Raw genomic sequence first — 16,586 nt, 5'->3', positions numbered from 1 at the left:
TGATAGAAATATGTTGGTAATGTATCATCCTACTCCAAACATTTATTCTAAGGCAATTATTTTATTTTTGTTGTCATTGAAAATATATTGGGCAATATAATTTTGTGCAGTGGGCTAATAATGGCCCACCAATCCACTGCAAACAGTTTGCTTTAAACAAGTTAGAAAGCATTGTTAGCTGTTTACGTGTAGGGTGATAGTGAGAGTTAAATGAAAATAATTAATATTGTTATACAACCAGTTAAAACAAAATGAAAGATAAACTGTTATTCATAAACCCATGATTCCTTCCAAAATTGTATTTTTCTCTCTCTATACCCATTACTTATCCATATGCCTATGTATACATATCACCTTACAGTTTATTAAGCTTAAAAAGTGTAATTCATGCCCAGATGGTGTGGCTCAATGGTTGAATGTCAGCCTATGAACCAGGAGGTCACAGTTATATTCCCAGTCAGGGCACAAGCCCAAGTTGCAGGCTAAGTCCTGCAACTAAGCTAAGTTGCAGGCTACAGTGGCAGCCAATCAATGATTCTTTCTCAACATTGATACTTCTATCTCTCTCTCCTTCTCTCTTTCTCTCTGAAGTCAATAAAAATATCCTAATATATAAAAATCCAGGAGCCATCACAATCAAAACAACCTGACGGATGACCGAACAGCAGACTGCGTGGGGAGACCAGGCCAGCAGGGGGGTTAGTAAGGGATGACCAAATGACTGAACGGCAGGCTGTGTGGAGCGACCAGGCTGGTGGTGGTGGGGGGGAGGCAGTTGGGGGCAACAGGCCTGCGGGGGGGGGGGGCAGTAAGGGGCAACTAGGCCAGCGGGGGGTTGGGGGGAGACAGTTAGGGGTGACCAGGCCAGCAGAGTTAGGGGCGATCAGGCAGGCAGGAAGGTGAGCAGTTAGGAGCCAGCGGTCCTGAATTGTGAGAGGGATGTCCAACTGCCAGTTTAGCCCTGATCCCCAGGATTGGGCCTAACCAGGCAGTTGGACATCCCCCGAGGGATCCCAGATTGAAGAGGGTTCAGGTTGGACTGAGGGGATCTCCCCCCCCCATGTACAAATTTTGTGCACCAGGCCTCTAGTATTTTAATAAAAGTATAGTTCATGAAAAAAAGTATATTAAATGTGGATTTCATATTTTCATATTTAATATTTATACATAAAATAACATGTGAATATTCATATTTTCATTTTGGATAGTTTAACATTTTATTCAGTATCATAAATAATTCTGCTATTAAATTTTCCTTCCACCTCACCATCATTATTAGAGTGACTCATGATTTTAAAGTCAAGTTTGATAGAAAAACAATGTCACAATTTTTTAAATTGTAATCTATCTTATAACATTTGATGTTAAACATATTCTCTTCATTTGTGTACTAATTATATTTTTATGTGAATTGTTTGTTCATGTTATTCTTTAGATTTGCCTATCTATATAAAAACCTAAGTGACTGTCCGACTGTCTGATTGGTAGCTATGATACGCAATGACCACCAGGGGGCAGACACTCAATGCGGGAGCTGCCAAGCTGTGGTGTCTTGGCAGCCGCGGTTCTTGGGTGATGCACATGGAACGAGAGAAGAGGGAGCCCGATTCCAGGTTGCATCACCCGAGAACTACCCTCTTGCAATCTGGGACCCCTTGGGGAATGTCAGAGAGCCAGTTTCTGCCTGATCCCTGCAGTCCAGGCCGAGGGACCCCAGAGGTGCACGGATTCATGCACCAGTCCTCTAGTATATCTATAATATATCTGAATATATTTTTACCAATTTTATAAATGATTTATATAACATAAATAAAATCTGTGGCCATAGTTGTTATAAGTATTTCTACATATGTCATATACCTGTTTATTCTGAAAATGGAATTTTAATTTCTGTGTAGTAAATCCTATCTGTCTTTGGCGTTCTAATTTCTGCTACCTCTTCAAAGCTTAACTTTGCCATCCCTTAGGAGAGACTTATACAAATTCAAATCTATTTTCTTCATTTTCTGATTTAAATATTTTAAAATTAACTCTTGCCGAGACTGGTTTGGCTCAGTGGATAGAGCGTCGGCCTGTGGACTGAGAGGTCCCGGGTTTGATTCCGGTCAAGGGCATGTACCTGGGTTGCGTGCACATCCCCAGTAGGAGATGTGCAGGAAGGCAGCTGATCGATGTTTCTCTCTCATCGATGTTTCTAACTCTCTATCTCTCTCCCTTCCTCTCTGTGAAAAATCAATAAAATATATTTAAAAATAAATCAATAAATATTTTAAAATTAACTCTTAATGCAATCAGAATTTATTTTGGTGTCTATGTGTAGGTGGTATTTCCATTTTTGGTTAATTTAAAGACCACTACACAAAATATTTCTTATTTTTCCTTTTATATTGTGACTTACCCACTTTTAAGATACTATAAATGTACAATAAAACCTTCTTTTAGCTTTTTAAAAAATATATATTTTATTGATTTTTTACAGAGAGGAAGGGAGAGGGATAGAGTGTTAGAAATATCGATGAGAGAGAAACATCGATCAGCTGCCTCCTGCACACCTCTTACTGGGGTTGTGCCCGCAACCAAGGTATATGCCCTTGGCAGGAATCAAACCTGGGACCCTTCAGTCTGCAGACCGATGCTCTATCCACTGAACCAAACCAGTTAGGGCTCTTTTACTTTTTATTCTATTTATTTCTGTATCTATTTTTGAATGCCAGATTTAATTTCATCTACTTTTGTGCTATTTCTTAAGATTGAATTAAATGTGTTAATATTAATATATTTTCTTTCATGTGTTTTCATTGTTTAAAAAACTCATATCTCAGCACCCTATTTTGTTCAATATAAGGGTTAAAAACATGATTCATGCAGAATTACAAAAGGTACTATTGGGTATAAAATGTGAATTTATCCAAACTATGGAATTAATGAATTTATACCATCCTTGCAATATTTTTTAACTTTTTAACCATTTTAGTAAGATGGTTTTGTCGAATGTTAAGCTTGATTTGAAGATACTGATCTTTACTTTGTAAATTAAACACAAATTAGCCCTCACTTGTAAGGAACAAGATTCTTTTCCTTTTAAAAATTATTCTGAAAAGCTACAAATAAAAATATTATTATGTGAAAAAAAAGGCTTATAATCTATGGAACAATTTCATGATTGGAAAATAGCTGACCTAAAGACCCTATTTTGAACCCAAATCACTCCTTTATATTAGTGGCTCTTCAGCCCTTTGGTCTGTTTCTAAACTTTAGAAAAATGTTATACAATGTTTAGCTTAGATTAGAAAGATAAAAAATGCTCATTTTATAGAGAGGTTTTCTGCAACACTTGCATGTGTATGTGATAGGACTACAGTAGGAAAAAAAAAGGAAGGAAATGTTTTCTAAAATAGGATGACTTCGATGAAACTGCTCATTCTGTATAACAGTATCATGTATTTTACTTGAATGAAGTTGTTAAACAAGATCTGTTTGCCTATACTGTTGTGCAGTATCAACCCAATCAAAAACCCCCTCATTGTTTTTTAATTCAAAATTGATTAGCAAATGCTGAGAAGTCAACTTATCTCACTCAAACACAGGTACCAACTCAGAGTAAATATTTTGGTAAACAATTATTCTGTCCTTGCATATTCAGCAGTGTGCTAAATTATGCATAATCTTGCATAAGTAATAAGTGAAGGTAGCTTAAATTCCATATATTTTTTTTAACCTGACCTATTTCTTTCAGTGCTGTTAGCTGCTTAAATCATGTATGAGCTTCCTGTAAGGCTTCAGTGAGTAGCACGGGTGGAGAAACTTCAGTAATAAATTTCAGGAGAAGACAAGTTTTTTGACAGGCGTAATGCAACACATACAGTGTCTGGAACTCACACTCTGGGAATTTAGAGCAATCCTCGCAAAGCAGCATTTCCCTGTTACATTAATAGAGAAAATGAAGTATGAAAGTCCTCAGGAATTACTGCTAGGTGTAATTTAAATAATTTACCAGAGGCAGTGCAGCACATGCATAGAACAGGGGCATACAGAGTTTGCCATAAGCAGTTTATAAATAAACTATATTCTGCTGAAGTAAGTCAGGCATAAATTATAACTATTCCTTTCGTGGCTGTACCCCGTTCCTCATTGTAATAGTGATTAAAAAAAAAATTCTAGGTTATGACCTTCTCTTGGAAATCACAGACATTGCCTGCCTTGTACCTTGCTTATGAACTTCCTTATGGATAATGATTTGGTGGCTGAGAGATCAAAGTAAAATTACTACTACTGAAAATAATAATAAAAAAAAACACATTACATATCTGTAAACAGAATTGCGGAAGGATTTCTTAGCCTGATTGGGGGCAGGAGGAGATGTGTAGCCAAAGACCATCAAAGAGGTACCATTTTATGAAAGCTTTATACATTATATATAGAGAAAAAAGGGTAGTTTCTATTTCTTGCCTCAAATATTGTGCCTTAAAGTAGCAGGCCAAAGGAAAAATGCCAAAATAAATGTATAATGAAGTCTCACAATTATACAGAAACTATTTGTAGAGCATGCATGTGGAGGTTAAAAAGTTTCTATTCCATAGAACCTTGAGCTGTTAATGAGTAGGTGGGATGGCAGTAAAGGTTTTCCTAAAATACGCTGTTGACACTATGGAAAGAGACTTTGTAAAATTCAGGTGTCCTGGAGTGCTTGCTTTACCTCCTTAAACATGAAATTATAAGCCAGCATTTGAAACTTTTACTTTCATTTATCTTTCCTTTGATAGAGAAAATGGATTCCTTGAGGAAACAAATAGTATAGACTAGACAGTGACGAGCAGTGTTCCTGATGTTACATAAGAAACACAGAAAGATCATGTTCATCCTCACAAGTATTCTTTTAGTCATAAATCACACTTCCTAACTAAGTTGTTCTCGTTTGTTCTCTCTCTCTCTCTCTCTCTCTCTCTCTCTCTCTCTCTCTCTCTCTCTCTCTCTCTATCTATCTCTGTCATCTATCTCTCTGTCTCTATCTCTATGTAGGTAGATATGTATAGAAAGAATTATGTTAGAGTTAAAATTTTGCCTGGGAATGCATGCTCGACATACAGGTGCTATAGCCAAAACTCAAATGCTGCCTAGAGGGGATAGTAGGAATATAGAAGATATATTGCAATAATTATGCTTTTATTTTCAGAATTAATTTTGTAGTAATGGCCTCATAACTTGAAAATACCTGTTAATAAATGAAATGCTTTTCTGAACCTTGATCTTCAATGTGGAATGGAAATACACTTTTACTTGTCCATGTCTTTAATGGAGAAGAAAGACTTGATGTAGTTGCCATTCAGACATTTAAATCTGGGCTGCGATTTACTTATCTGATCTTTATATGTGATTCCATGTCTTCATCATGATATAGGTTGTAGTAATAGGTGTGCATTAGAAAGCGTGGCCCAAGTTATGACATGAAGAGGTTCTGAGGAACTAATGTACGACACAGTGACTACAGTAAATTTTTTATTGTATTCCTGAAATTTGCTGACTAGATTTTAAGGATTCTCACTGAAAAATAACAAGTAAAATTATATGAAGTGATAAATGCATTAATTAACTTGATTGTGGGAATTACCTCACAATAAACACACACATCAAATCATCATGTTGCACACTTTAAATGTATTGCAATTTTATTTCTCAACTATGCCTCAGTTAAACAGGGAAGTGGGGAGGAAAGCTTGGCCCAGAACCCTAAAATTGGCAAGCCTGCTAATATAGATTAGAACCTTAAATCTCAACTCATTGCTATAAGTAACTAAATTAAACAGCCCAAATATATATGTGTAACCTGTGGAAAAATTGAGAAATTTGTACTGAGACAAAATGAGAAACAGCCTAAAGCTCCTTTGAGTTGTATTTGCCTGAATAGAGGAAGAAATGAAAAAGTTATAATACATTTTTGCCTTTATTAGGCAATTACAATCAACAGGTGTGAACTTACAATGAGATTATTGCTAAAATATTTTTTTCTATGTGTATGACTCACACAGGTGGGTACATTCTTATACAGCTATTGCAGATGCTAGTCACACAATATAGCTTGAGTAATGTTGAAAGTCTCTGCATTTTAGTAAGGGCATTTAGAAAAGTCTGAGAAAATACTGTACTAATATCCAAAGGAAGAAATGTAAAATATAAAATGATGTAATAAGCATTTACATAGTGCTTATTTACATAATACAGATATTCATATTCTTATAAGAGTAAGTTTAATTCTATGGGTGTGAGATTGAGGTATAGTGCTTGTTGATGGGATGTTGGTGGGAAGGTTAGACGAAGGGGAAGGTGTTAGCAGTACATTGTGCTGTTGAGGAAGAGAACCCCGCGTTGGACCACCAGAATCAATCTTGCAAAATATTACAGAGACATTAAGATTCTCTGGGGCTACTTGAAGAGGGGTTATATATCCAAGGTAAAGAAAGTAGTGACACAAGAAATATAACAAATTCACAGATTCACTGTTTTGACTATCCAGTTTGGGCTTGGAACAAACAAATTCAATTTCCTATAATTTTATTCAGCCATTTATAAATCTGCAGTCAAAGCCCATATTGGTAATGCAAGCTTTCTTGACTTGTTGATAAATTTTGCATATATGAAAATCTAGTCACTTGTTACTCTAATTGAATCCATCCCTCTAACATAGCTTCATTATCAGTGATTGTTACCATGTTAGTATTTTGAACTTGTTGCTCTAATCATGAAAAGTCTGGTACCTTTTCTCATATTACTATAGGAAAGAAATATTCTATCAGAGAAATAAATAAGGTTAAGCAATTTGCAAAGATGCATTTAACCTACCATGTATCCATATCCGTGTGTGAGTGTGTGTGAGTGTGTGTGAGTGTGTGTGTGTGTGTGTGTGTGTGTGTGTGTGTGTTATGCCATTAGACATTTTTTATAGTTATCCATTTAGTCTGCTATGATGGAGTTATTCATATGATGGAGGATTCTTGGCATAGCTAATGTTAGGTTCTCTTCATACAGGTGCTTTACTAATATCTTCTCCTGACTCTAAGATGAAACTCAGTACATTTATTGTGATTGGGAAGAAGTAAGGAAAAAAGTCTCCGTTTTAGTATTCCCATGTAAGGTGTCTGTGAATAGAATTATGTAATATTAGTCCAATCAAAAGCAGGAGTTTAGTAAATAGTATTTTGTAAGTTTTAAAGCAATCCTGTACACAGATTCAGGAAATACTGTTTTAGTATCATTTCTGTCCCCATTGTAGGCTCTGAGAACTCTGCTTAATTTTATTTAATCACTAGATCTTAAAAATAAAACAAAAGAATACAAAAAACCTCCAAACCCTAAATATATACCAATCTCACAACAATAATTTTTTTGGAACATTATAAAGATTGAATAAATGTAGACTGAACAAATTTTAGTTTAATTACAGAAATGTTGATAGCCAACAATATCATATTTGGATTTATATCCATTCATATCTTAGCTCAAATAATTTTTACCTAGGGAACTATGTAGTAGTTATAGTGTTCTACCCAGTGAGAATCTACCATATACCAAAGGAAAGAGAGGTTGTTTGAAATTACTTATGATTTGGAGCTAATCAATAGAAAAATTATACATTAGCTTGAAAAGTGACATTCGAATTACCTTTGAAAATATTTTCTTTATAAAGTTTTTTATGCTAACTTTAAAAATAAGTTCGAAGTCTCCAGTTACTTTTATGCTCAAATGCAACTTGTGACATATGTTGTTTATTAATAAATAAGTGTTTCTTTGATCTATAATTGGAACATATATAGATATATTATAATTTTCTCTATTCTAATTCTGCTTGAATTAGCTGTAAACAGTAAAAATATAGCATCATTTGAACTGTTTAAAACAGTGATGTTCTTCAGAAAAACATACTTTTATTATTGAATTGAGCCTTCAGTAGATTAGATAATGTTAACATGAAATTTTACTTAATATGCAATAAATAAGTTGTAGACCTGATAAAAACAGTTTAGTTAAAAGAATTCCATTAGCATCATTACAGTGATAGAGAAAATAATGTGCAAAGTAGAGTCACTGTCATGATCCTGACCTTGTGATACAAATTAAAATAAAGTGTCATATTTCTCTGTGGTTCAACTTGGGTTCACCTAATAGAACTCTGACAAAAGCAAATGTTTTGTCACTTAGTCTGTTGCCAAGAACATTTTAGTACATAATTAATGATAATACACTCTTTAATGTGTGTATATGAATGAACACAAAGTTGCTGCTGGTGCTACAGAAACACTATCATGTTCAATGTGAAGAGAGCAGCACAATATCCACTAAAATAATGAGCTGTAGAAAGGATAATGGGAGGTGTCAGAAGCACAATAAACATGATTAGAGCGGACTAGGAAAAAAGAATGCCATTTAGCACCATCAGTATTTTTCTCTTAAAATAGGAAAGTATGTCCTTAGTGGATTTTTATGGCTCCTCTTGCCATGTTGTTTATAAATATCATGGACTATGCAGTCAGTTGCTTAGTTTACATCTCTCTCTTGTGTGCTGACCCCTTTTTCTCTAATTGGCCCTCCAGACTGGGTGTTCTCTAGAATAGTGCTTATTTTACTGTGCAAACAAATCACCAGGAGAATCTGTTAATATGCAGATACTGATTCAACAGACCTGGGGTGGGGCCTGAATTTTGCATTTCATACTAGTTCACAGGACATGCCCTTGTTGCACATCCATGGACTACACTTGACTGACAAGGCCTAAGGAATCATCCTTGGGCTTCTCAGTAGACACAATCTCTTGGTCAGGTAATCCACTGCTGTGTATTTAAATATATCTTCTGTGATCATGATTTGTGATTTGTTATCCCCAGTCTCCACTCTTGTAATCTTCAGACTCTTCAATTCTACATGATAAAAACTAAACTCATTATTGTCACCCTCAAACCCAATTTACTGCTTTATGCACTATCACATTAATGATACCGCCATTCCTCAAGTTGGCTAAAATGGTCATATTATATACATTTTACAGATATTGCTTTGAGAATTAGGTAATATATCAAAATGATTCCGCTAGTAAGTAAGGTAGCCAAGATTTGAGTACATATTATCTGATTAAAAGCCTGTGTTCATTCATTGTATTTGATTATCTTTCTCTAGAATAACCTTCCCCTTCTTTACCTACTGATGATCTCATACTCAATCATAAAATTTATTTCCTTTGTGTAATCGTTTCTGGTTTTTCAAAGAAATGTAATTTCTTCTTTCCTCTATGATTCCACAGAAGTTTGGTATCTATTCCTTTTAATAACAGGTTCCATTCCAATTGTTGACTGAAGTGTCTGTCTCTTATCTTGGAGTGTAAGCTCCTTGAAGTTCTGATGGACTGTATGTATTTACTTGTTAATGTTTTAATTAGGAAAAATGGGAATAGATGATATTTTTTAAATAAATCAAATGATATAGACATATACAAAACATAAAAAGAAGAAGAAAGACAATCCATGTTGCTCTCCAAATCCATTTCTCTGCATTTAGCTAATTATAGGAGATTGGTTGCAATCCCCAAAAATATTGTCTATGTAAATATTGAAATAAAATATCCAGATTTCACATTTTCCTATGATGTTATCTTTGTTGTTTTATTATTTATTTAAATATATTTATTTTACTCAGCTTTTTCATGTCATTTATTATGTTACTTTGCATGCAATAAGATTCATCATTTTTAGGTATTTAGTTATGTTAGTTTGAATAAATATAAATAGTTGTATAACCACTATCACAATGAAGATATGGAATATTATGTCACCAAAGTAAGGCAAAACTGTTTTCCTTGGTAGGTGATCATCAACTTCCTGAAAACCACTCATATGTTTTCTCTTCCTATTCATTTACCTTTTCCAAAATGTTATCTAAATAGGATTGTGTGGCATATAATGGTGCATAGTTGTTTTCATTTAGCATAATAATTGTGAAATGTATCCATGTAGTGCACATATCAACAGTTTACTCCTTTTTGTTGTTGAGTAATAGTCTGTTATAAAAATGAACCACATTTTAAAAGTCTATTCACCAGTTGAAAGATATTTGGGTTGTTTCCAGGGTTTGGTAATCATATATAAACTATAAACATTCATATACAGGTCTTTGTGTGGACATATATTTCTTGTATAAATAACCAGATGGCATTGGCGAATTTTATAGTTAACCACTATTTTCCAGGTGGCTATACAATTTGCATTCCTACCAACAATGTATGAGAGTTGCAGTTGTTCCTCATCCTTGTCAGCACTTGATATTGCCAAGTTATTTGTTTAATCATTTTATATATGCGTAGTGATATCTCATTGTAGTTTTAATTTACATTTCTTAATGGCTAATAATGAGGATATGTCCATATACTAATTTGCCATTTGTACCTATGAATAGATGTGTCTGTTAAAATCTTCTACCCTTTTAAAACATTAGGTTATTGGTTTTCTTATTATTGAGTTTGGAGAGTTTTTCTATATACAGATCCTTTCTCAGATGTGTTTTGCTAATTTTTCTTCCCGTCTGTATCTTGCTTTTTAAAGTGTTTTTCAAAGGGCAAACTTTTTAACTTTAATGTATATAACTTATTCAGTTTTCAAGTTTGCTTTGTGCATTCTATTTAAGACACACTCATATAACCCAAAGTTGCAATGATATATTTTTAGGTCTAGGATTCATTTTATAGTTTTGTTTCATATTGTTCCATTTATTTTTCTAAGTATATAATTGTCCTAGCATGATTTATGGAAAAAAATTCATACTTTCCCTCATTAAAATATCTTGACAGCTTTGTCAAATATCAATTGACCATCTGTGTTGTATTAATTCTCTCTTATTGTGTAACATATTACCACAGAACTTAGTGGCTGCAATCATTTACTATCTCACATATTCCATGGGTCAGGGATCCAGGAGAAGCTTTGTTAAGTAGTGTGCCTCACGTTTCTTGAAAAACTGCAGTCAAACTGTTGGCCAAGGTTTTAATTGAGATTCAAAAAAAGGGCTCACTCACATGGCCATTGGCAGGCCTTAGGCCTTCACTGGATATTGACCAGAAATATCACTTTCTTGCTGGGTGGTTTCTTGCTATAAAAATAGGTTTCTTCATCCAGAGAGAAAGATCTACTTACAAGAGAGCACCTAGGATGGAAGCTACTGACTTTGTAAAAACTAATATTGGAAGTGATGTAATTTCTATTATATTCTATTAATTAGAAGTGAAGCAATAAATATGTCCTAGTCAAAGGGAAAGGATTCCCAAATGGTTTGATCATCAGAAAAATAAATCATCACGAACCATCTTAAAGACTGCCTACCACATATGGGTTTATTTCTGGACTCTCTCTTTGGTTCCATTGATTGTTACCCCTGTCTTCATCCCCGTACCACATTATCTTGATTACTGTAGCTTTAGAGTAAGTCTTGAATTTAGGTAAATTGTATTCTTCAACATTTCCCCCCACAATTGTTTTTATTTTTCTAGATCCTTTTTTTAAATAAGTATTTTAGAACCACTTGTCCATTTTTACAAAGAATGGGGATTTTGTTCAGAATTGCATGAAGGTTACATAAATTTGTAAAGGATTCATATCTCAATATTGAGTCTTCTTATCCATAAAATCCTTTTATGTCTTCTTTGATTTAACTCAAAAAAGTTTAGAAATTTTTAGTATTTAATCTTACACATTTTTTTTTGTAAATATAGCTCTAGTACTTAATGTTTTCTGATACTATTTATAATGGCATTCTTTATTTAAATTTTTAACTATTTATTGCTACTACAAGGAAATTCTACTGATTTTTAAAATTTGACCTCATAAACTGCACCCTTGATAAACTCACCTATTAGTTCTATAGCTCTTTTCTAGATTCTATAGGCTTTTCTATGTGGATGATCATGTTGTCTGTGAGTTTGAAAAAACATTTGCCCCTTTTGAATCAGAATGTCTGTGTTTTTTTTTCTTTATTGCATTGACTATGATTTCCAGTACAGTTTTGAATAGAAGTGGTGTAAATGGACATCATCAAAATATTTTTGATTTTTTGGACAAGCATTCTATCTTTAATAAATATGATTTTCTGTAAGTTAGCTGTAGGTTTCTAATAAGAACATTTTATCAGGCTGAAGAAATTTCCTTCTATTTCTAAAATTCTGAACATTTTTACCATAGATGTTGAAATTTAAAAATTACTTTCTGCATCTACTGAGATAATAGTTTTTCCAATCTATTGAAATTGATTATCATTGAATTACATTGCTACATTATGAATGTTGAACCAACCTTGCATCCAAGGTGGCTGGGATAAACTGCAGTGCTCATAATATATCTGATACATAATTTGGTACACAATGCTTTTGGTACATAATGAAATTTTTCACATACACACATATACACATGTACTCACCTATATAGTAATACATATATATATTATACAATAGATCATAGGATATTATATATACTAATAATATATTACATAATATATTATGTATACTAGTATTATCCTATATAATAAAAGTCTAATATACTAAGTGTCCGGTTGGCCGTTCAAAGCATAACCTATATATATAAAATCCTAATATGCAAATAGACTGAATGGCAGAACAACCAAAAAACCGAACAGTAGGTCTCTATGATGTGCATTGACTACCAGAGGATGCTCACAGAACATGGCAGGTGTTGGCAGCAGGCGGCAGAGTGGAACATGGTGGGCATTGGCCACTGCGGGATGGTGGAGCAGGTTAGGGGGGCACCAGACCAAGGCAGGGTGCTAGTCGCTGTCATAGTGGCAAGCCTCTGGTGGTTACTGAAAATTCTTGGTTCCCACGCACCACAGTCCCATCTGGTGTTCACACCTGCTGCTGGCACCATCTCTGCCCCCACCCTCTGCCAATGTCAGAGCTGCCGCTCACACCCACTGCTGGTGCCAGCCCCAGCACCTGTACCTGAGGGCTTCTGATTGCACCTGAGGGCTTCTCCATCTCCCCCTGCTCCTGAGGGGTGATCGGGACCAGCAGCCGCCACTCATACCCACTGACATCGCTGTCCCCACTCACACCCACTGCTGGTGCAGGCCCCAATCACTCTGCACCATCAGCGGGTGCGAGCGGGGTCAGCACTGTCAGCGCGTGGGAGCTGTGGCAGCTGTAGCGAGGCTGCCGGCAGACAAGAGATTGGGGCCATTGCAGGGGGGCCAGGAGGGGGCACGGAGGATGGGCTGAGACCTGCCTCTGTGCCCACTGCAGCCTCGTGGCCCACAGTTTCTTTCAAGGTGCATGGATCCATGCACCGGGCCTCTAGTGTATATATAATTATGCATTTATATGTTTGATAAAGAGCTATGACTTTAAAAAGCCTTTATGCTAGTCTGGAGAAGCTGATATTAATATATCATGCCATGTAAAAACATTGAAATTTTAATATCATTATGTAAATTTATGACTGTAGTCATCTGAGAGAACAATCTGGTTGTGAGAACTTTTTAGAGAAGGAAGAACCTAAGATCAAGGATGAACTTATTTAGAAGATTATGTTCAAAGTCTAGATATGAGCCAAGATGACATGAACCAGAGAGTTTATATGATTAACAAAGTAAATAGACAGTAGTAGGAGTAAGATTTAGAAAAAAACAAAAAGAAAGAAAGAAAAGAAAAAAGAAACAACCCAATGAAATGATTAGAAACAAATTTGCTAATGGATAAGGCTCATGACAAAGGACAATGTCATGAATGCCTCTAAAAAAGTTGAGACTGAGTGATCAGGAGAATAATGGTACTATTGATTAACTTGAATGTTTACCAGACTAGAATACAACCAACTAGCTCATAGGCTTGGGTAGGAGGAGGAGTTGGGAAGCAAAATATTGGTGAATTGAATAGAAAATGGAGATAGAGATTACAGAAATGAATCTGAGCAAGTGGTAGTAGAGCAATTCTAAATACCATGGGGGAAATGCATTAGGACCACAGGCATGTGTTTTCAAAAATTATATATCATGGTTTCCAAGTGTCGGAAAACTAGCATTCAACTGACTAGTATGTAGTCAGAAATGAAAGGACCCCTTTTCCATAACAATGTCAGGTAGGCACCCATGTAAAACAGAAATCAAACTTATCAAGGGAAGCAGGCGTATCTGTATATATTATGGGTAAAAAAAAATTGCAGAATTTGACCTTTAAGAAGTGTCATTTTCAAGGAAGTAGGGAAATGGGATGTATATTTTTTGAGATAATTAAAGTACAGTTGGTAATACTGCAAACCAGTTTATTGGCCAGCAACAAACTTAATGGAGAAAAATACAGGACAGTTTTGCATATAATATATATGTTAATATAATGTATTTTTATATATAAACTAAATACTATTCATATTTTATAATTAATGTATGTATATTATCATATGTTAACATGTACTCTATTAATGTATACTAATAACTATATTAATATGAAAAAATTATTTTTAAAAAGTTATACCAACATTAAAATTATTTTATCCAATTTAAAAATTACTGCAAACCAACTTATCCTTTTCATTAGTTCTACAGATATTTCCCAGCTTTAACTTCCTTCCTTCTTGTTTTCTTTCTCTCAATTTTCTTTTCATTTATTTCTGAACTCTTTTTTAAAAAAATATATTTTTATTGATTTCAAAGAAGAAGGGAGAGAGAGATAAAAACATCAATGATGAGAATCATTGATTGGCCGCCTCCTGCACGCCCCCCCAATGGAGATCGAGCACGCCACCTGGGCATGTGCCCTTGACCGGAATCGAACCTGGGACCCTTCAGTCTGCAGTCCAATGGTCTATCCACTGAGCCAAACCAGCCACGCATCTTTTGAAGAAAAGTTTACCTACTTCTAGTCTTTTTCTATCTCCAGTTCTTTCCTTTTATTTTCTTGAGTTTTACTTGGAAATAATTTTTCTCAGATTATAAGTATGCATCATGTGTTCATTAAAGAAATATGTATTAAGAATCTACTACCAAAGAGTAGTCATACAAAAGTACAGCCATGGGCTATATATAATGATGTTTTGCTCAGCGTCATATAAGACCACTTATATGACGGTCGTATGACATATAGCCCAGGTGTGTAGTAGGCTATACCAGCTAGGTTTTTTGTGTAAGTGCAGTCTAGTATGTTTGCACGAGGATGAAATTACCTAATGCCATATTTCTCAGAAGGTATATCCCCGTTGTTTAGTAGTGCATGGCTTCATACCAAAGATAACTGCTTTTGTGATAATTATATTCTAACATACTACTACTAATAGTAATGTAATAATAAATACTAGCAATTAAATAAAAATAGTATATTAGATAATACATTCTATGAAATAAAAGCATAAGTGAAACAGGGCTGTGGAATGGGGGCATAGGAGAAAACACAGATGGGAGGCAGGTGACAATTTTAAATAAGTCAGGGTAGGGGTCATTGAGTGGGAGTCATTTGAAGTTGGTAAGAAGAAAAAAAAGAAACAGGCATGCAGTACCCAAGGATGACCATTATAGGCAGTGGGAACAGCAAAGCCAAGGCTCTAAAGCTGAGTTATGTTACCCTGCAAGGAGCAGCAGGGTGACAGTAGGGTTGGAACAGAGTGAACAAGAAGAACATGAGAGAATAGGAAGTCACAGAGGTACAGGGACTGGATCATATAGGACCCTGTAGACTACTGGCTCTTACTAGAGAACAGATGTAAAATCATTAGAGTTTGAAGAGAGGAGTGACAGATTTAACTCCAGGATTAAAAGAATCCCATTGGCTGCTGCATTGGAAAGAGGCTGTAAGAGAACAGGGAAGAGTCAGGGAGATCAGTTGTGAGGCTGGTCAGGGAGATAAAAATCAGAATTTTCTGGTGATTGGATTTGGTGTGTGAAGGAAAGGGGAGAGTTCAACATGACTTCCAGTATCTGAACAATCAGAAGGATGGAGTTGTTAGGGGAAGGTTGTGAGTAAAATAGATTAAAGGGAAATATGAAGAATCAATTTAGGATATTTTAAATTTGAAATTCCTAAAGACATCCAAGTAAAGACACTATATAGATAGTTGGATATAGGAGTCTGGAATTCATGAAAGAAGTCTGGGCTGAAGATAAAATATGGCAATCACCTGTATGTAGATGGTAGTTGGAGCCTGGGTGAGATTTTCAAAGATACTGAATGAGACTTCCAAGAAAATGAATGTGGCTAGAGGCAAGAAGAGAGGAGCAAGGGTTGAGCTCTGGTACACTTCATCATCAAATGTTGGGGAGAAGGGAACCAGCAAGTGAATGAGGAGGAGCCACCATGGAGGCTAGAGGAAGACCAAGTGTAAACAGTGTGTTAAATATGAAAGAGGTACTTACTAATTTACTAGTATGTACTTATTTTAAATATATTTTTATTGACTTCAGAGAGGAAGGGAGAGGGAGAGAGAGACAGAAATATCAATGATGAGAGAGACTAGTTGATCAGCTGCCTCTTGCACACCCCCCACACTGGGGATGGAGCCTGCAACCCAGGCAGATGACCTGACCAGGAATCAAACCGTGACCTCCTGGTTCATAGG

Source organism: Myotis myotis, unplaced genomic scaffold (assembly GCF_014108235.1).
Source record: "Myotis myotis isolate mMyoMyo1 unplaced genomic scaffold, mMyoMyo1.p scaffold_m19_p_7, whole genome shotgun sequence".
NCBI classification, from domain to species: domain Eukaryota; kingdom Metazoa; phylum Chordata; class Mammalia; order Chiroptera; family Vespertilionidae; genus Myotis; species Myotis myotis.
Note: the sequence above shows the minus strand (reverse complement) of the source record.